Source organism: Nyctereutes procyonoides, unplaced genomic scaffold, assembly GCF_905146905.1.
Source record: "Nyctereutes procyonoides isolate TBG_1078 unplaced genomic scaffold, NYPRO_anot_genome, whole genome shotgun sequence".
Classification (NCBI taxonomy): Eukaryota; Metazoa; Chordata; class Mammalia; order Carnivora; family Canidae; genus Nyctereutes; species Nyctereutes procyonoides.
The window spans coordinates 46,832,457-46,855,134 of record NW_026575133.1 but is presented as its reverse complement, the minus strand read 5'-3'; positions in this window follow the sequence as shown (position 1 = coordinate 46,855,134).

The window sequence follows — 22,678 nt, the reverse complement described above, 5'->3', positions numbered from 1 at the left end:
ATCTAGGGACGAGCAAAACAAATGTCTAACACCTGACAAGAATGACAAACACAAAATCATCAAAGGTGTGGGAAAAATACAAATGCTGAAGGTAAAAGGTTATTTATGGTTATTTATGAGAAACTCAACATGACAGCAATACAAAAAGAAATGTAAGCTAAAAGAAGAAAAAAACGAACTGAGAAATAGGAGCCATGAACTGATAACCTAGAATTATCCCAAGACATATAAACACTTTTTAGAATTTTAAGAAAGAAGTACTTTTTATTTGATTAAGTAATAAAAATAGTGTGAGCGTCATGGATGGCTCGGGGGCTAGAGTGCTTTCAGGGAGTTGTGCTTTCTTTGGGGTCTGTGCATGATTCTCAAACCTTAGAAGGATAGAACAAATTTGGCCAATGAAATCAGCCCACATCCTACCCCAGCACTCTCCTATTCACATCCATTTTGGGGTAAGAAAAGTGCAAGGACCTTATTAGCAGACACATCTTGACCTTGATAACTGGACTCTCACTATTGTCCATTGTCTACTTCCCAAATAGATTGCAATACAGTGTTTTTATTTCTGTTTTTGTTTTAATTCCCTGTGCCACGCTTTGGAAACCTACACTTGAGAATTTATGTTCCAGAGAGGAGAAAAGAAACATTCCTTTACTTTTTTAACACCTACTCTTACTTTACCAAGGGTTATAATGAGGTCCAATTGTCTTCCTGAAAGGTTGTTTTGTTTAACAGAGATATTCTAACTCAATTATCTGGGAATAAAAGGAACAAAAGAAAGCCATTATGCAAATGTCAGCAAATCTGGAGTTTTCAAACCAATTTATAATTAATATCAAGCTTCTCCTTGCATGCCATTAATATTATAACCTCTGAAAGGTGAGAACAATTGGAAAAAAATATGAGATGTAATAGGGAATAAAAAAAGGTTATATCCTATGAGATTTAGGTCATGTTCTCTATGATAATATGGTGCCAGCTGATCAGGTCGTTTGTGGAAACTAGTCATAAAATGTCCATTGTGTTTTAAAAAACCCTTGGTTTGTTGAATAGATAGATAGAAATAAATATCATTTTATCTGTGGACTGACCCTCCTCCCTTAAAATTCTAGTGATACAACTGCCCCAAAGGATATGTTAAAGGTTTTACTCCACTTTGTGATGTGAAAATGAATGGAATAATCTCTGTGATGTTAGAAATTTTAGAATCAAAGACGGAAAAATGAAGACAAAAGTGTATTTATTTCAGGACAGCACTGTGCTCTTCACAACTTTTGCTGTATCTCATTGGTCATCAATCATCAATACCCCCAGAAGCAGAAGGTTGCATGCTCAGGTGCATTATATATACATATCTTTATCTATCTATCTATCATCTATCTATCTATCTCTATATTATTTATATTCACATACATATGTGCATACATATACATTTCATTATATATTGTTATAAAATATTATATTATATATTTAACAGATAATACTATGTGCCTTGTATTCTATATAACTATACATTAGTAATTTTGAAATAATGTATGTTTTCCAAATTCTTAAAAACTACTGGGATATATAACATTATATACTGTACCATTATAAATGATATAATATACACATGTAGTATAATATGTATGTGTAGTATGTGTATACTTTTCAGAGTAATTTTGTGCACTGGCAGGGAAGTGAGACTGCTGAGGTTATAAATATATGTACAATATATACACATGCAATCTATTGTGTATATATATGTATATATATATGACACTATATGTAGTATACACATGTAGTGTACTATTTATATATATATAATACTTACAAATTCTGGGTGTCAGACCTGGGAAATTTTATTTTATTTTTTTTTATATTCAAAATCGGTCCATTTTATTGTAGGTAAATTATACCTCAATAAGATTGATTTTCGGGCAGCCGGAGTGGCTCAGCAGTTTAGTGCCACCTTCAGCCCAGGGCCTGATCCTGGAGTCCCGGAATCCAGTCGTACGTCAGGCTCCCAGCATGGAGCCTGCTTCTCCCTCTGCCTGTGTCTCTCTGCCTCTCTCTCTCTCTCTCTATGTCTCTCATGAATAAATAAATCAAAAAATCTAAAAAAAAAAAAAAGATTGATTCTCAAGAATATTATCCAGGAACTAATTATTTAGAGTAAATCAGCTCCACTAACTCTCTTCCTTTTCTTATGACTACTCATATTGTAGCTACCTCACTAATTTCCATAAAATGCATTTGAAAAATGGTAGATAAAATGTAAGGGATATTCAAATAAGTCAATTTTTCTATTTTTTTAGATGCTATGATCATTCATTGGCCTAAAAGGGTGTTTTAAGAAACCTTGTCTGTGGTTCTGAAAAGTTGACATTAGGAAACTGTACTATAATCCTTATTGTCCTCAAATGTAGAAAAAGCAAAGACAATATATAAGCACTGAACTTAATCACTGGATAAAGTACAAGTAAATCAGAATCATTAAAATAGTAGGAAATTTTAGTATTATACGGAAGAGGAAAATATAAATGGAATGCTAATTTCTCTTGACGAGAAACTGGGAAGTATAAGGTTAAGATTTTGTTGTTGTTGTTGTTTGTTTGTCTTATAAAAACATGTTTTAGACAAAAATGACACAAGCCTGCTGACAAATTTTTCATGGGCTTAGGTGATTGCCATCTGCAGAGCTTCAAAATTGGCCTGATTTTATCCCAGATAAATGTTTGTAAAATTCTAGAAAGCATAGAAAAATCAAAGGAAACTCATGTGTTCCAGCTGAAAAAGCTAGATTAGTTTTCTCAAATAGTTCTTAGTTGCAGGCATATTGAATCTCTGCACATAATCTGGAAAATTTTATTTGAAAAATAACTCCAGTGGGCCTGGATCTCTACCATGTCTTCTATCTCGGGTTGGTATGAAGGTCTGTGCCACCGTTCTAGTCCCACCACTTCTAGCCGCACAGGCGGTTCTTGCCACTCCAATGATGAAGTGCTTCCTCTGCTTCCAAATTGCTAATTTCTTCTTTTGTTTACATGTTTGTGTTTTTATTTTCCACATTTTCTTCACAAATTGCCATTTAATGGTAGTGGTGGTTGTTTTTTTTTCAAGATCCAGCTCAAATGTACCTCATCTAGAAGTCGTCTCATTTCCCTAAGGAATGGTTTTCCCTACTGTTTTATTTGCCTCTTCTTCATCCAGTTGGTGAGGGAGATATTCCTACTTTCAGGTTCTGGTGATTGTGGGACCCAGGACATGTGACACTGGATGGCTGAGATGGGCAGTAATTTATTAGTCACATATAATTACAGCCCCAGGGAGAATGACACTGTGCACCACCACATGGGGACAGGTAGGGATTACAGTGGGGAACAAGTGAACCTGCCAAGGCCATGAGAGGCAGGCTTTGTTGTGCCAAGTAAGTGGGGTCCCTGTGGGAGGATATGATTGGCTTGTCCAAGTGACTGTGTGGGCTGGCAGAGAAGTGAGACCCCTCACGTTGAGGACAAGAAGTCCTTGAAGATAGGGGTATTAGGTGGGTGGGGAGTCTTTCCTGCTGCACCATGGGCACAGCTGGTAAGAGCCAGGGAGCTCATGGTTAGGTCTCTGGGGACCTCTGAGGTCCAAGATGTCAATGAAGCACTGGAAATTTTAGGTCTTGCAATACGCTGACCTAATCATTCTTTTTGAAAATTTAATTTCATACTTTATGGTTCTAATGTGTCCCATAAAATCTGGCACAGGATGCTACTTTGCCTTGCAATTACTTGCTGGCAATTTTGCTAATTTAACCTAGTCTCTCAGTTAGATTAAAGAACTAGAAGACCAGAGACAATTGATTTTTTCCTTATGACTTCTTCACATCCTCCCCAAGCTTCGCTTTCACGTACTTTTGATCCGTGTGGGTACATATTGTATTAGTTTCATAGGGCTGCCATAACAAAATACCACGGAGTGAGTGGCTTACAACAACAGGAATGCATTCTCTCAAGTCTTTGGAGGCCAAAAGTCTGAGATCAAGGTGTTGCAGGGCCAGCCTCCCTTAGAAGGCTCCAGAGTTGGATCTTTCCTTTCTTTTTCGAGTTTTTGGTGGGTTGACAGCAATACGTGGTGCTCTTCTTCACCCAGGAGTAACTGCATGGTTCCAATCTCTGCCTCTGTCTTTCTTGGTCTTTCTTGGCCAAGACCAAGCTTTCTTGGTCTTACCGTGGCCTTCTCGCTCTATGTGTCTCTGTATGGCCTTCTCCTTATAAGAATGGCAGCAATTGGGTTTCAGGTTCACCTTCATCCAATATAACTTCATCTTAACTTGATTGTCTGCAAAGACTTTAAGGTCCATTCATGAGTTCTTCATTGTATCTTTTTTTAGGGGGAATACAATTCACTTTGGAACATATAGGATTAGGAAAAAGATGCCTGTTGTGTATGTATATACACATTCCAGGCAACTTCTTGTAAATGACTTGTCTGAGGTTTATATAGAAGATCTCAGTAGGGAGAAATCTCAGACCTCAGTGTTCCCAGCCAACTTCTTCTTGTCAAGTGCTGAAAATGAATAATACCTACCAGTGTGCCTTGTGCATAATTTGCTTTTCAGAAATCGTAAAATGTACTCCCTACTTATAAAGTCCTTTGTGAGGTTCAAGAACTGTCTCAATACAAGCCAGTTCTTTACGAAATGTTGCTGTAATCCGCACTGACCAACCATGATAGGAAAGGGACAGCATATCTGTGTTGGCTTTAGCTTCTGATTTTGTGTGTAGCCAAAGAGGCTGGGACAAATGGTTATTTCCCCCTTATGACTGAACAAGTCATAGAATAGGGTATGAAGCTTTCTTGGCTTTTTCTGCATATATGGTCCCTTCCCATCATTTTGTAGCTAATCACAACTGGCAGAATCAGGGGTCCTCCAATGGGCGAAAGTTTTGTGTTGCTTCCTTACACTAGTGATTTCATCTTTCCTTCAACGTCAAGGAAACAACCGCATTAATCACTCACCTTCTCCATTCTAGAGAAAGCTTGTTACTGCTAGGTGTTCACGCCAGCCATGTGAGCGGGGTTACTCCCATAGGCTGCTTTACTGAGCAAAGTAAAGTGCAAAGAGAACAAAAAAGGGTCAGAGAGCAATTTACTGCAGCCTCAGTCAGATATCACGCTTTAAATCTCCTCTCCCTCAAAGATTGCTTGTTTCAGGTTTAGCCAAAAAGACACAGGAAGACACATTTTAGCTATCAGCTGACCCAGTTTAGCTACTGAGAAAGATTTCCAGATACCTCTATTATATAGTCATTACTACTGGGCAAGGACTGGGATGGACCCCACTATCATGAATTTAAAAAAGTATAGTTGCTAAGTGTTTTTGACTCTTCCTGTGTTTCTTAAAACTAAAGAAGGCTATTCCAGATCAGTGTTCATTGATAAGCATATGGAGTTGCTTGGAACGTGGCACTATTATTTAGTAACTTACCTGGTGGTGGTGGTGGACAAATTTGGTAGTTCTCATACAGTGAGTCTCTGTGGTGGGGAATTGGAATTTCAGGTCAAGGGGTAAGAGTCTCCTTACATGGCTGGCCTTGGTCAAGTCAGTGGAAATAATAAATGTTGTAGAAACTTCCTCACATTATCTCCCCTGTTCTACTCATAGGCATCACTGCCTAGATTCCTGTTGGAAACCCTTAAGTTGGGTATCCAAGACTGAGAGGAGCACAGACTCACTCTTCTGGCATCCCAAGTAAGAGAGCAGACTAATCTAGGCACACTGAATTTATTGCTGCTGCATAGTATGGTAATGGTTTGAATTTAGATGAACAAGACATTAGTGTTCAGTATGTGCCAGACATTGCACGGCGTGTTAAATTCAAATTTAACCGGGCATCCTGGGTTCTCATGGCAACCCAAGGATAACAGGTGTCTCTATTTCATAAGGTCCTTACTTGGTCAAATATAATGATATTTGAATAGCATTTAACATGATGCCTACCACTTGGACATATCAGTTACTATAATTTCTAATTGCAACTACCGTTTAATATTAGATATTATGTTGGGCGTTTTTTGTATCCTGTCACTGAACTTCACAACAACTCAGCTAGATTAGGATCAACAGCCCTGATTTATAATGAGTTATAGTTTATCGTAAATTGTTGGGTATCCTAAGGTTTTAAAGCCTCTCTATTACTTCCCCTTTATGGAAATGACTATATATATAGGAGGACAGTTGAAGGGCGACAAGGTTCTATCCAGGAAATGCAACCACCTCTTCTGAAAATACCTATAATGGTCTCCCTTCTGTGGATTCAAAAGAAGGGAAGAGATGGAGGTGATCTACCATTAACTGTAGCATTTTAGGTTTGCATTGTCCACTATTCCCTTTGCTAGGAGAAAACTACTCGTTGGATGTTTGTGAACCAAAGAGGTGGTTTTATAATTTCAGATTTGGATGCATATTTGAGAAATGTTCATAAACTATATGAAGTCTGTGGAGTTTGGACAAAAGGGCTAAAAAGAAATTCCTTTATTATCCTTCTGCTTATGTTCTGGCAGGGTAGTGGGGGGGGGGCATTGGTGAAGGAACAGCTAGATATGGAGTTTGATACTGATGGGACCCTGAAGCTATCTGGTAGTTTTAATGAAAGGGTTTCAGATCTTAATTCACTTATAGTGAGATAACTGAGTGCTCATAACTAGAGAAAGTACAACTGTAGTCAGCAAAAAGATGCCATTACGTACAACCTTTCCTGAAAAGGGCTTGAGTCATCTGTGGAGACAAATTCCTTTCATTCCTGAGATGATTAATATAGAAACCGATGGCAGGGTGGCTGAGGGAAGTTTCATCCATGCTTTCTGACACCTGGTTCTCCTAGGGATAAGGGCGGGGCCCTGTGTCAGATTTGGAAAAGGAGAGGGCATTGTTTGGAGGTTCACCAAAGCTCGTCATGATGACCCCCATGTTCATCAGAGACCCAAAGGGTATGGACAACGTCACATCTGGGCGTTATGCTGATTTGCACACAGGGAGGACTTAAATTCAGCAGATGATTTTTTTTGCATGTGGTTTGTATAATGATACTCAGGGCTGGAGGCTCTCCTCCTTCCTGTGTCATTTACTACTTGGTTGACTTTTCTACAACCTTTTTTTCTTTTCCAGCCAGATTTTAAGCCATTTATTTTGGGATCAAAATGCTATAATCATACAGCTTCTGTACGCTCACAGCACCTAGGACAGTGTGAGGTGCAAAGTATTTTCCTACTAAAATTGTGACCTAAAAAAAAAAAAAGTATTTATTGATTTAAGCCACTAAGTTTGGAGTGGTTTGTTATGCATTAAATGCTACCTGAAGCATTACCAAAACAAACAATTAAAAAAATTTTTTTTAGTTCTGTTTTAAGTTAGATTATGCCATTGCTGTGTTAGAAACCCTCTAAAACCAGTGTTTCTAAAACCCTGCAAAGCTATACATGTTCTGGTTCCAACTCCCCCTATCTGACCTCATCATCTATTACTCTCCCCCTTGCTCAGGTCCTCTGGCCACACTGGTGTCCTGTTGTTTCTCAGACTCAATAGGCACACTGTACACTATGGCCTTTGCAGTGGCTAGAGCCTTCTACTGTCCCCTATCCCTTTGGCTAAATCCCCCACCTTCATCAAGTGTTTGCTCATCTTCTAACCATCTCATTAAAAATTGCTGCTTCACTCAAAGCTTTGATATATTTACTGTGATTTATTTTTCATCTGTGGAAGTGATGTACTACATGCTTTACTTATTCATGATGTTTGTTGTCTAATTCCTTCACACTAGGATGGAAGATACTTATGTCTTAGGATTGTCTGTTATGCTTGGGGCTGTTTTCCCAGCACATACAATAATTTCTGCCACAGATGAGGTCCAGAATGAACATTTAGTGGATGAATGAATTATGGAAAGCATGAGGGGTGATATAGCATGTGTATTCACTTTTTAAAGGAGTTTTGCCTTGAAGAGGAGAGAAGTCTTACTATCATTTTGAGTTTAGAGAATTAAATGTTTTATTCCTTGCAAGTTTGAGCTTGCACATGTATGTGTATTAAAATACAGAGAGATAGGACAAAGAAGGGGAGGGAAGTGATCTCCTCTCTTCCAGCTATCAGAAAGATTCTATCCAAGTGAAAAGACAAGTAAGTCTTTTCAGTGCTTAAACTGTAAAAAATGAATGGGAGTTCCAAAAGGTCAGACTTGCTGATTATCTTTTAAATATTCTTTTCTCTCTGAAATATGCCATATTTATAAGTTATTATCCTTTGCATTGTGTGACCTTTTTGCTGGTCAAAGACGGGTGCAGTATTCTATAATTCAATGTTCCGTAAGTCAGACTGAAATAGTCTCTTTAAAAAACAAAGTTTGAAAGTAAAATTGTGCTTTGCCACCAGTCTTAATTCTTAGTAAACACACCTTTAATCTTTCTGATACCTTGAGTATATTATCTTTCATGGACACTGCAAAGGTCAGAAAAGACAATTTCCTTTTTAAATAGATTGCTTGTGAACATCTCATATTTGATTTGCTTGAAGATGAGCCTTTTAATGCTTTCCTCTCCCTTTCCTTTCATTGTTAATGAAAAAAAAATGTATCCTGTACTGTGATGTTTGATGTGTTAAAGTTTTTTTTTTTTTTCCTTCGTAACGATATTTGCATTCTGAACCAATGGTTACTGAGATTCATTAGCATATTGGTCTTTGGGCATACTGTCATGAGAATTCTTAACTGACATTAGGTACAAAAATAGAGACAAAATTTAGTTTAAACTAACAGTAAAGTCAGGAGAGCAACATTTCATTCACTCATTCATTCATCTACCTGTTCATCCAATGGCAAATTCTAGATTACTGACTATCAACCAGGCTAAGTATATGGGCAATAGAAAAAAAGTATCATACATATGTCTTTTCTTGAAAAGGTTAGTTTAGTGGTGGGAGCAGACACATAAAGGCTGTGTGTGTTATAAAATGGGTCCCTATGCAAATGCTCTTCTATATCTTCATACCCTACTCAGAACAACCAATTTGAGCAAATTTTTCATTTTATCGATTGTTTAATATTTTGTAGGTTAACCCTAGTGTGTCTCACATCAGAAACCTCTTCTGTCTATGGTTTGACTTAAAGATAGCATGGAGTTATCATCAACTGGAAGGTCTAGGAACATAAATCGCCACTGTACAATGTTTGCTTTCTGTCTCTGCAGGGAAAAACAGCATGAGCTGTAGTGGGAAGAGAACCTGACTCCATTGGTTGCGTATGTAGGGAAAACAGAAATTCATATACAAAAGCCCACCATGGACTTCCTTCTATGTGATTATAATAATCTGAACTCCTGTTAGGGTGTCTGAGGTTTGGGATCATTATGTTGTCCTAATTAAAAAAAAAATCTTTGAAAACTCCTTTATTCATTTCATTTGATTTTGCTTTAATGTGTGATATCATGGGCTTTTATTCACTCTCTTGCCATTGGGTGTCATATACACAACCTTAAAAACTATAGGTTTGATTTTCACTTTCTTTAAGCTTGAAAACCCAGCTGAGTATTGACCATTGATGAGACAGGGCTCAGGTGGTATTATTGTCAAACTTCCAAGTTGAGCAGAAAGACCTCCAAGGAGATAGATACATATTAGAAATATATTTACAACTGGACAAGAGTTGAAGAAGAAAATACATTGAATTTCTTAAAGATGACATTTATCTTCATGGACAAAGGATTAGAGAACCATATCATATCTCTCTCATTTAAAAAGAGGCAAGAATGTTAGAAAACATAATGCTAACCTCATGAGAAGGCTTCAATTAATTTTATCCTGTAGAAATCATTAAAAATCTAGGATTATATAACAATTTGTATGAAGGTTATTGCAGACTTCATATCAGAAATTATAGAAATGTAAAAATAGGGTAAAAGTGCAATGTAAAGACAAGCAAAAAAAAAAAAATCTTCCTTTCCAACTAGGGCCCAGCAGAATGGCTCCTGCCAAGAAGGGTGGCTGAGAAGAAAGGCCATTCTGTCATCAATGAGGTAGTGACCAGAGAATGCACCATCAACATTCACAAACGTATCCACGGAGTGGGTTGCAAGAAGCGTGCCCCTCGGGCACTCAAAGAGATCCGGAAATTTGCCTTGAAGGAGATGGGAACTCCAGATGTGCACATTGACACCAGGCTCAACAAAGCTGTCTGGGTCAAAGGAATAAGGAACGTTCCATACCGTATCCGTGTGCGGTTGTCCAGAAAACGTAACGAGGATGAAGATTCACCAAACAAGCTCTATACGCTGGTTACCAACATACGTGTCACTACTTTCAAAACTCTACAGACTGTTAATGAGGATGAGAACTAATCTCTGATTGTCAAATAAAGGTATAGAACTGCAAAAAAGAAAAAAAGACATGCAAAAAAGCAAATGTTTGTATATGTATTCATACGTAAATATAAGACACAAATGAAATATACAGGTGAATACAAAGGTTTTAATTTAAATTGACCATTTGGAAGAAAAAAGAGGAATTGGTTTTATCTTATAGTTTAAGAATATAAAGATTACACATATAAGCATGAACATATAAAAGTTATGTACAAGGGCATTTGGGTGACTCAGCTGGTTAAGCCTCCAACCCTTGATTTTGGCTCAGGTCATGGTCTCAGGGTTGGACTCCCCCATTGGGGTCCTCACTCAGTAGGAAGTCTGCTTGAGATTCTTTCCCTCCTCTGTGCCCCTACCCTTGCTCGAACGTGCTCTCTCTGTCTCAAATAAATGAATCTTAAGAAAAGTTCTGTACAGAAATAGAAATCACTAGAAAAAAATCTTGGTATTGTTACCAAGATTAAACATACAAACATGAAAAAAATATGCTAATAGCATACTGAATCCAGAAAGCGAAAGTAGGTGTGACCTCAATGAACAGTTTATTAAAAGTTATGAGATTAATATCCGACTTTATGGAAAGCATGAAATTCCCTGATATGAGTTGGACAGTGATAAATTATTGGGTTATGTTTCAAAGAGCAGAATATAGAAAAATTCATTAGACTATTTTTTTTTTTTGGCCGCAAGCTGTCAATATAGTCCTATCTTGGATTAATGAGCCTCCTCACTTGTCTTCATCTGATTGGCACCAACATTTTGGGAACCCACTCATCTAGTTGATGCACTGGAACAATTGAAATTTTTGTAAGGGAAAGTTTAATCCTGTCAGAGATGCATTTCTTTATCAAACACTCAGTAAATGAAAAGGTGCAAAGTTCCATGGATTATTTGAAGGAAATCACCAATAATTAATATCTCTATAGCTATTAATAGTTTTTTTTCTAGTTATTCATAGTTTGTTGAGCATTTTAACTTCTGTATATGTAGTCTCTCTGGCCTCTCTTCAAGTTTATGATAACCAAAATATTTGAATGATTGGTTGGGCATAATTATTGACCAATTAGAGTAGATGTAGGCATTGATGGCCATATAACTATACAGAACCAATCCAGAGTTTCTTCTGCAATTAACTTTTTGTAGCTCTGTTATTACCTTGCTATATTACTAATTTAAAAGCTGTGTTTTCAAGGAAAAACATGTTTTGTTAAGGAGAATTTTTGTTGGAAGTGACAGAAACTCAACTCAAAGTGGCTTAAACAAACAAAAGAAAACACAAACAACAACAAAAACTCCCATAGATTTTGTCTCACACAGCCAGGAAATCTAATCATGATTGTTGCAATGGTTCAATCAAAATGACATTACCAAAGATCTTTTTCTTTCCTTCTTCAGATTTGCTTGTCAGAGGTTAACCTCTTTCTCTCATGCTGCAGGAAAGAAAGTTGTGAGCAGCCCTAAGTCTGCATCTTTACAATGTGAGATCAGGAAGGAAGATAAACTCTTTATCTCTTAAGGCTAATAAATAAAATAGCAGTTCTGTGGTTGGTGCTGGTTGTGTTATACACAATGAACTAATCAATGCCATGATTGGCAGGACTTGGGTAACATGCTTGCCTGTCTATCCAGGGAATGAGTGGGCACTCTATTTCATGATGTCACTAGAATTACATGAGAAGGGGAAAGGGATACCTTTCCAAAGAAAATCAAAGTCGAATGGAATAGTTCCTCAGTAGAAATGAATAATCATTGCCATAATTTACTATAGAAGTGAATCACAACGTAATTCATGTTTTAGAAAGGGTAGTATAATGATTAGAATAATGATTATTTTCTGTGCTGAATTACTTCTGTGTCCTTTTGTGAAAAAATAGTGATTTTTAGAATGAGCAAAAAAATAAAAAAAAAAACATTTGCCAAGTTTCTTTAATTCACTTGTACAATCATTTCCTAAGAGGAAAAGTTCTGTTTTGTTACATTAATCTATGTCTATTCTTTGACAAATACTGTGCTGTCTTGATTACTGTAGACTTATACTAAGTCTTGAAGTCTGTCAGTCTTTCAACTTTGTTCTTTAGTATTGTTTTGGCTATTGTTAGAGTCTTTTCCCTTCCCATATAAATTTAAGAGTCAGTTTGCCCATCTACACAAAATAGTTTTCTTGGATTTGGACTGGGGTTGCACTGAATCTACAGATAATTAAGGAAGAATGGCAACTTAACAATGTTGAATCATCCAATGCATAAACACATAAAATTTCTCTACATTTATTTAGATAAGTTTCATAGTTTCCCACAAATAGATCCAATATACTTTTTATTAGATATACACCTTGGTTTTTATTTTTTTGGGTGCTATTATAAATGATACTGTGTTTTTAACTTCACATTCCAATAGCTTATTGTTAGCTTGTATGAAAGCAATTGGCTTTCATATGTTAACCTTGTATCCTGTAATCTTGCTATAGTCACTTATTACCAAAGGTCTTAAATGGGTTTATTGAGTATACTCCTTATCACTCAAATGGATTTCTTGCGCATCCTTCCCAACTATTATTATAAATTATTTAACTGCACTCCCACATCAGTTACAGCCATCACAAAACTTCCATTAAACAACCACAAAAAGAACAGTTTTATGACTCTCACTTTGACTCTCCCCTCAACCAATTACTCACCCAACTTCAAGAAACCCATAGTAATATTTATTCCACAGACTTATCTTCAAGATCAAGCGGGAGATTTTACACAAATGTACTTTAAGACTTAGTAGGCCATACAAGTTTATTCAATATTATAACATTAGTGTAATAACAGTAATAATTGTATAAATACAATCAAGGCATAAACATAAGACTGAAACCTTTATGATACAGAACAAATATTAAATTCTCCTTTTTATGATTATATCTGTAAATGATTTCCTTTCTCTACTTATGTAGGTAGGCCATACACATTAAAATGATTCATAAAAGACTACATATCTGAAAGTTAGTAAGTGCTCTACTATTATAGAGTTATGCTAACATTTACTAGAAAACTTGAAATGCTTGAACACATCATCACATTCCCCAAATGTAGAACTGTGAATGAATAAGTTTTGGTCCAAAAACAGTGGATTTTCCCCTCAGTCTTAGAAAAAATACTAAATATCATGTAATTAGTACAAACATAACACATAATATATAATGCATAATATATTAGTATGTACATAATTAGTAAATATATAATACTATGTAAGAAGCATTACAATATTTCTATTTTTTAAAGATTTTTATTTATTTAGTCATGAGAGACACAGAGAGAGAGGCAGAGACATAGGCAGGGAAGCCTGATGCAGGACTTGGCCCCATGACCTCAGGATCACGACCTGAGCTAAAGGCAGATGCTCAACCACTGAGACACCCAGATGCCCTAGAATGTTTCTAATTTTACGTTCATTTTCACAACCAGTAAAAATAATAGATTAACAGTTAGGAAAAGTATATTCCCTGCATCAGTGTGACCTTAATAAAATTTTGGAAATTTAGATGACCTTTCTTTAAATCTATGTTCTGAGAAAATCATATGCTTTTAAATATTGAGAAGTACAACTTCAATATCTTGAAGTCAGTGGATTTGTTATCATGTCTAATCATCAGCATGAATAAAGTCTTGAATGCAATTTTAAAGTTTTGGCTGATAGTTATAGTTGGATGCTCTTTATGCTGTCCTATGTTCAATTCTGAGCGAGCACTCCGATGAAACGTAGCTTTTTGTGACATGTGGTCTTTTATTCATAATATACATTTACCTTAAAACAAAAGCTTACAAAAATGATTTAGCTGGTGATTTCTTAAAATCTGATTTTAAAGAAATAGCTACAAATATTAATCTCTTAAATAGGTTTTTAATTATCCCTATCAATATACTTAACTTTTTCTTTTAAATGTAAATAAATAAAATTCTGCTGTCCCAACAAATTTACTTTCAGTATTTTTAAATTAGTAAAAGAATTCAAACATCATTCTTCCTTATTATGTTCTTACAATTTTTTGTCTTTTAGTTTTGACATGAACTTCACCATCTTCTGTATGCATTTCATTATTGGTTATTCCGTATAGATTCTATGAATGTCATCTCTTAAAAATAAAGGTGCCACCTGTTAATTAGGTAAAGATGTCAGGAGAGGCTTAGAAGCCAATGCCCTGGTTTCCAGGTTTCCACTGATGGATTCCATTTCAAACAAACAAACAAACAAACAAATTCTCTACATAGTATCTGGGTTCTAATACAACAATTTAAGGTCCTGCTCGATGGCTCTCCCTCAAAAACATTGTTTAGTTTGGCTTTCAAGTTAATTTCTATTTTATGCTTTCCAACCTATATGTTCAGGTATTTAAAGTATAATAGAATGTTTTGGGAAGAGAAACAAGGTAGAAATGAGTTCTCCATTTACCTAAGCTCTGCCTCTATCTCTCAGTGTCTCAAGGACTCTGTTCCTCCGTGAAATGGAAGTGTTATATCAGATAATCATCCATAGTTTCCTTCTTGCTGGGTCTTTGCAACATCAAAACCATGAAATGGTATGAGTTTGGGTGTTAATTAAGGTCCAGGTCTTGATTTTTTTTAAAAAAAATTATTTATTTATTCATGAGAGAGAGGGGGGGGGGAGAGGGAGAGAGAGAGAGAGAGAGAGGCAGACACAGGCAGAGGGAGAAGCAGGCTCCATGCAGGACTCGATCCCAGGACTCTAGGATCACGCCCTGGGTCGAAGGCAGCACTAAATCGCTGAGGCACCCGGGCTGCCCAAGGTCTTGATTTTTTAAAAATAAGTTCTTCAGAACCTTTCCAGTTGTGCAGATTGGGACATTCTTTTTCATATCTTATTTCAAGAAAGTAATTATTTGAATTGGTATTTTTCTGAGACCTTAGATTAATGGATTTGTGGATTCAAAGCTAGTTAAAAATTTAAGTTCCCTTGAAAATGTAGACTAGCACATGATTTTTCTCTGCTTACAACTCCTATAGCCGCACCTTAAAAAAAAAAACCCCACAAAATTCCTTACACTGGTTTAATAAGCGTTCCTAGTATAGCCCTCAGTGACCTGTGCTAACATCCCTGGAAAATATTTTTGCTCACTGTGCTGCAGGCATTAGGATCTCCTGGCTCTTTCTCAAAGAGCCAAGCATACTTGCTTAGGGTCTCTGAATGTACCATTCGGTCTGTATCCTGGATGCTTCATCCCAGTATCATGGTTTAATTCCTTTTTCTCCCCTCAATTATCACTTCACTGGGGAGATCTTCTTTGGAACTGTCCCTCCCAATACTCCATGTCCTTACCCAGATTCATGATTTTCATAGCGCTTATCACCACAGTATACATTGCTAATTGTCTGTCTCTAATTCTAACTTGAATACACCTTTGGAGAAAAGAAATTTTGACTGACTTACTGCTGTATCCTCCAGAACTGTTTGCATTAGGGATATATTTATTGAATGAAAGAATGAAGAAAGGAAGAAGAAAGAGAGAAATAAAGGAACGAGAAAGAGAGGAAGAGAAAAAGAGATGAGGAAGTGGAGGAGGGGGAAGATTTGTATATCCAGTTGGTCTTTCATCCTGATTCTAGAATCTTGAGATATGTGAATCTTTGCTTACTCTGCTTTGGTGTGTCAAGTCTTTACTAAAATGTTCCATTGTTTAAATTTTTAAAGAGGGTCAAACACATTTGTTTAAAATAAAATCTTATAAAATTGGTGTCTCCACTAATTGCTTCCTGGTTAGTCTACCTTGTATTTCTTTAATCGTTCCCTTCCGTATTTATAAATCTGCTAAACCAATGACTTGGCCAGTCCCTGATTAGCGTAAGCTTTGTCTTTCTGATTTTCTACACTATTAAACATCTTAAGCTTTATTCTGCCTTCAATGGATCACAAATTTTCAGAGAATGAGTAAAACAATGTATATTACATTTATATAGAACGTATGTATAATGCTGCTTAGAGAATATTCCTTTAATGATATCAAAACTGAGCATAAAAATCGCAGTTTTTGATCTTTTTATAATACATTGTATGCAGATTAAGCAAAGATACAATCTTGCATTGAAGCAGATTAGACCATTTCACATGTGGGAAAATCAGAGGGATTGAAAAAAAAAATCTCCCTTGCTTCACCCTTGCCTTGCTCCAAAGTATCTCTCAGTCACTTCTACCTGACGCCAAAAAATATATCATTTCTTACTTAATGGCATTAAAAAAGCAAGATTTCTGCTAAAAACTTCAAATACATCATGTGAGAGGGATGCCATATGAATTCATTATCAGTCATTAACAACTTAGCGTGAATTAGATAACATGGGAACACCATGGGGAATTGAGAAAAATGGCACCTAAATTTGATACCAGTGGAAGCTGGGAGGGTACAGGTGTGAAAGTGATGGTAAAAAAGAAGCCCAGATTGAGAGTTTTAGTAGAAGGGGAAGAAGCAAGGCCACCTGAAGACACTCAGCCGGGATTAGTAGCATAGTGTCAAGCATATTATCTGTCTTATATGGAAACCTACCTGTCTGCAAGCTGTCTTTCTTTATTCAACAAGAATATAGGACCATAGATAGAACTCTTCTGCCTCTCTTGTGAGTTTCTGAAGTTAAGCTCTCTGTCCTTAGGGCACATAGGTCATTTTGTTTAGGGACAGTTTGGTAGGGTAGACCTACGGAGGTACCATTTTGAGTAATAGAACTCCTGGATAACATTTAATTTCTATGGTGATATATTTGAATAGTTAGGGGACAACTTCGAAAAGATCACATTTCACTCAGATATGCCTTTCCATCGGAGATGCCTTGAGGATCCAGTTTATGAAGAACATCTGTTCTTCTTTAACATGGTTCTGCTGCATTAAGGATGTCATGTAATTTTAAATTTATATAACATGAAAACTACATTAGTCAGCTACATTAACTATCCACCAAATAAGTAGGCAAAACCATTTTAATAGAAAAATGTCCTGTAGCAGCCTCTGTCACTTGTATTTTCAAATATTTTGTATTCTCCACAATATCAATGTCCAACAGCTCAATTTCCCTTCAGGATATTTGATTTTTTTTTTTTTTTTTGAGAATCCAAGAAACAAGGGCTCTTTTTTTAAAAATAATATTTCAAAATGCACAACATTGGACCTTATTTAATTTTGTTAGTTTGGATGGATGCAGGAGTTTAAAAGTAATATTAGCACATGTCCAGATTTTTAAATCAATCTTTGTGTTAAGTAATAAGGGGGCAATGCTAAAAATAGTTTCAGACAACTTTGAGTTAATTTTTTCCAGCATGTGTGAGACCCCGACATTCCATATGGACTCATCACAGAAGTCTGTTTTTGCTGTGTCCTCCAAAATGAGTCTGTTAAATGAGCCCTTCATTTTGTTTAGACGCTAATATTAATTGTTCTGGAAAATGTGGTTTAAACACTGAAATAAATGTGCATTTGCTAAATTTAACACAAAAGAGTTGCAACATATTGTGCTTAGGTAACATGTACGTGTTCAAAGTAATTGATTGAAATTTGGATAATATTTACAACCAATTTTGAAATTTAAGATTTTTCTGGTTTGACCAAAGCATATAGGATGCATATGCTTGAAATCTGCTGAAATAGCTACTTAGTCAAACCAGCCTTCCTAACCAGATGAGTCATTTGTTTGCTTCATTTCTTCTTAAGACCTGTGAGGGGCTTCCAAGCTGTCCCTCTTGCAGCAGATGGAATACTCACAGGAGTCCATCCCTATAGCAACCACAGCTGCACCGGGCAACCAGCGCTGTACTGATTTCCAAATAGCATGTGAGGCCACTGGAGTCTGTAAAACCTTCCTTTCACCAACTGGGTTCCCTGCTGACACTATTTGGATAATGTCTAATTTGACCTGCATCTAAGAAAAAGATGGTTATCTTATACCTAACTTAGGAGGACACTCAACCTAAAAATAGAATTGTCTTAGAGGAAAACATTTCTTTCCAGGTGTTTTCCTCCTTAAGTCATATATATTCTAAACATTTCACTTACCTTAGATTATCTGCCATAGATAGATCTACACCACACTCATACGCTTATTTGATTATACCTTTGTTAAAACCATGGACCATGATAGCATTTTTGTGAAGATTTAGTAGCTCTTACATGGAAGTCTTCATGAATCAAGTTCGATATTGAGTACAGGGTATTTCCCAGGGGCAATACTGGAAAATTTTTGGTTTCTTTGTTTGTTTTGGCGGTCATGCTCCTGGCCAGACATTTTATAATGCTTTCTTAGTGATTGTTTAGAGATTCCATCAGTAGTCTTGATAGCTGAAAACAAACTTAGATAAAGTCATAGGTTGGATTGTGCATTATAAAAAATATTTTATTGTTCAAATATAATCACTTTAATGAGTTTTTAGAGCATGTTCTTGCTTTGAACGTAGTGACAAGTACCTGTTTTGAATTTACAGTGTGAAGAATGACTTCAGTAGATCTGAAACCTTGCCCCACAGGGTTAATGAGGTTGAAACAAGCAGAGTTTTTTGTTTTGGTTTTGTTTTTCTGGAAACCAGCAAAAAGTTTAAAGCTTATTTGTCAGAGAATTGTTTCTGCCTAATCAGTTTTTCAAATCCCACTAAGAAACTCACTAAGCTGGCTCTGCAGAAGCCTGGACTCCAGGTCAATGATGTGGTTCCAGCCTATGAAGAAGCAATGCCCTGCCTTCCTTACATAAAATCACAAGCCCGAGACCCCTTCCAGTTTGTACCAACTCTCAGAACATGCTAGTAGCCCCTCTCCTTGTCCTATGACAACTTCCTGACGTCAGGGGTTAAATTTGGACTCCTTCTGATGTTTAGTCTCTGCCCCAAGGTGAACATGGGATGTATGTTCCATATATATTTGCTGAATGTGCATGCTCCATCTTTCCTCATGAATAATCATAAGTTTCTCCACCCTTTTAATCAATGTGTATGAAATCTCAACCCCTATGATTATGAAAAACTTGTTCTCTGCCCATTTGGGGAGGCAGATTTGAAGCTTGTCCTCTGTCTCCTCATTTGGCTGCCTCTTGAATAAACTCTTCTTGTTGGATAGCTTTTCAGGGACTGGCTTTGCTGTGCACCAGGCGGAGGGGCTTGGGCTTGGTTACAGAGCAAACGGGTTGATCTGCATTTGTGTAGAAGGTGTTCAGACTATGACTGAGGAATCTCAACTTGGCATGACGGTATGATTTCGTTGTTACATCTACGGCTGTCTAGCCCTCACTACCTTCTCCCTGCTCTTGTTTCTCTGAACCTGTCTGAGCTAATTTGGGATTGGGGAAAAGATGGAATATAATTTACATGAGAGCCAAATGTGCTTATAGCCTTGTACGTTCACATATCATGACCAACACTATTTTGTGGGAGCTGATGAATGCAAGAAACTCAGAGACCAGGTAGAGAATATCATACCTCTCACTTCTCTCACTATACATGTAAGCTTTCACCTATCCCGAAGAGTTTATTAAATATTTTGAGGTTCTCAAGAGTAATATCTTTCAAAAATCCAATTTCTGTGCCTCAGTTTAAGGATCTAAGTGACACAATGTACTTGAGTGAAAAGGAGTCTATTATTCAGATAGTCTTTGTGTAATTCCAAATATACACTTGCTTTTCATGCTAGAGCCCACATATCCAAGTGGCAGATGGGATATTCATTCTTCCTATGTTTTTGGTGTCATATAAACACAGCTTTCATGTCATGTACATGCTACAATATGATTGCATATGGTTTCATTGAGGATTTCATATTTATAGGGTGGAACTATACCATGATATGAAATATGGAACGCTAGAATCAAGCATTGGGCCAAACTTGAATTCCCTCCAAGGATGTTTTGAGTTCGTAGGAATGTGCACAAAGGTACTCATTATATCATGATTTTGTTTGTAGCTGGGACCATTAATGTGGCCCTTGAGGATAACATTACAGGGAAGCTCTGTTTTTCAGGGAAATGTTTGCTTGCTAGAGAATGGTATGTGCTCCCCACATGCACATTTGTTATGCTACCAGCTGTTCTCTATTACTATCACTTCAACCTGTAAATAAGCCTACAGGTTGGGTCCACTCAGGAGCAACTCTCTCCATCGTGAGAGGTAAACAGAGACAGCTGCCACCGAATCTGAATCCTCTCTTGGCTTCCACTGCCCTACAGAATCTTTACTTGTCCCTGCCCTGCGCTGAACTATCAACTATTTCACTGACTGATTGCCTGTAGTTGCTTGACCCTCCAACCCCCTACCCCTGCCTTCCTGTGTTCAAGTTCTGACAGTCTGCAGTTTGCTGAGGGTAACTGGATGCCACTGGCCTTCCTCTATTCCCATTCCTGTGGCCTTTATCTTTCTCTGATTGATCAGGCTCCTTATCCTACTGCTCCCTGGAACCTGCATCAGCTCATGTGATTTTCTCTCTAGCTATACCCTCAATGCCACACTCTTTTTCTATTTCCACCCATGACCTAGAACATAGAGACCTAGTCACTAAAACAAGAATGAAAATCAAACCTTGGAGAGGCTTTGAATTGCCATGAGTGGGAGTTCAATTACCATGCACTTTATCATTAGAGCCTGTTTTCCTTGAGGAGAACCTTGTGAGATAGTGACTAACTTCATTGTTTAGAAAAACTTTCACTATCATCCAAGCATTAGTCACTTTAGAAATTTGGGTGAATCAGAAGAGAACAACTTGTAGCTTAGCAGTTCCAATTAAGTTCTTTAGAGGGGTGCCTAGAATAAATAAATAGGGCTTTTAAAAATCTTCATGGCTAGACTTGTAAAATTGTCATTGTAATCTAAAGAATCAGTCCTCAGTTTTGGAGAGAATATGATTTTCAGTGTTTAGGCTTGGTAGGAGCACAAGTTATGCAGTTGATTAGACATATACATAAGACCACATAAACATAATTACATAAAAGATTGTTAGGAGCATATTGTTATATTTTTCTGTATCCTTGCTTAAATTGAACAGAATTTCAAATATTTTATTTGTTTATTAGAGAAAGAGAAAATGAGTGGTGGGCACAGACAGAGGAAGAAAGAGAGAGAGAGAGAGAGAGAGAGAGAGAGAGAGAGAGAGAGAGAGAGAAGCTGACTCCTTGCTGAGCAGAAAGCCCAAAACAGGGCTGGATCCCAGAACCCAGAGATCATGAACTGAGCCAAAGAAAGGCATTTAACCAATTGAGCCACCCAGATGCCCTTAAATTGCACAGAATTTCAAATTCGAAATATATGTCACATTTTGAGAATGACTTCTGAAAATTATCTGGAGTTTACATAAGGGAAGCAGAAACAACAAATCAATCATTTAAAAATACTTAAGGCAAACAAAGTCTCCTACTGGCATACTTGTGTTTTTCTTTTTATTCCATTTCTGCGCACTTGTGTTTTCCTTCTGATTTCTGAAGTCTGCAATTTGATATCTAGAGGTTTATCATATGTGAAAAACATAGACTCACTTAATTCTTCCTCCCAACCATTTGCACTCCCTTGTTACAAATGTTGGAATCTGGTTTGAAGTCTTTCTGTTGCCTTGGGTGCTCCAGAGTTTATGTCTTTCTGATGTCTCCAAATTTTATAGGGAGAAGTCAGTGTTCTCTTTCTTCAAGGAGGTCTAAAATGCAAGCCCCAAATATCCATGATGCTGAACGAAGACACACTGACATCTCCTTAACCAGAGGCACCCCCCACCCTTGCAATTGACAATAGAGTAAGTATGTTCTTAGCTCTGACATGTGTTCTCAGCCATTGACTTAAAGAGCAACCCCAAACCACTGGTTTTCAATCCGCTCTGTCCCTTCATGCCTCCTCCAGAGAACACAGCGTTTACTACATTTCACAGAGCTTTAACAGGCATCTAAAATGACTTGAAATCATAGTGAGTGATGGCCACTTAGGGTAGCAAGTTGGTGCCGGGCATAAAGTGAGTAACAGATCTCAGATTCATCTGGAGCTTAACATGATACTAGAAATGTTAATCAAACAAGTACAAACTGTAAAATCAAAAACCAAAATAAGTGTTTTAAGGGAAGAGGATATGGTACGCAAAGTTATCTGAGAAGGGCAATGCTACCCTGAGAAAGTGGCATTGACCTGAAATTTGAAAGAGGAGGAGTTCATTGTGAGGGAACAGGTATATCCAAAGTAACCTAAGTACTCAGAGGAGCAGGTTCTAAGGCCCTGAGGTAGAGGGTAACATGGTTGTAAAATGGACACAAAGGAGGCCAGTGTCACTATAGCAGAGAGAATGAGTGGCAGAGAGCAC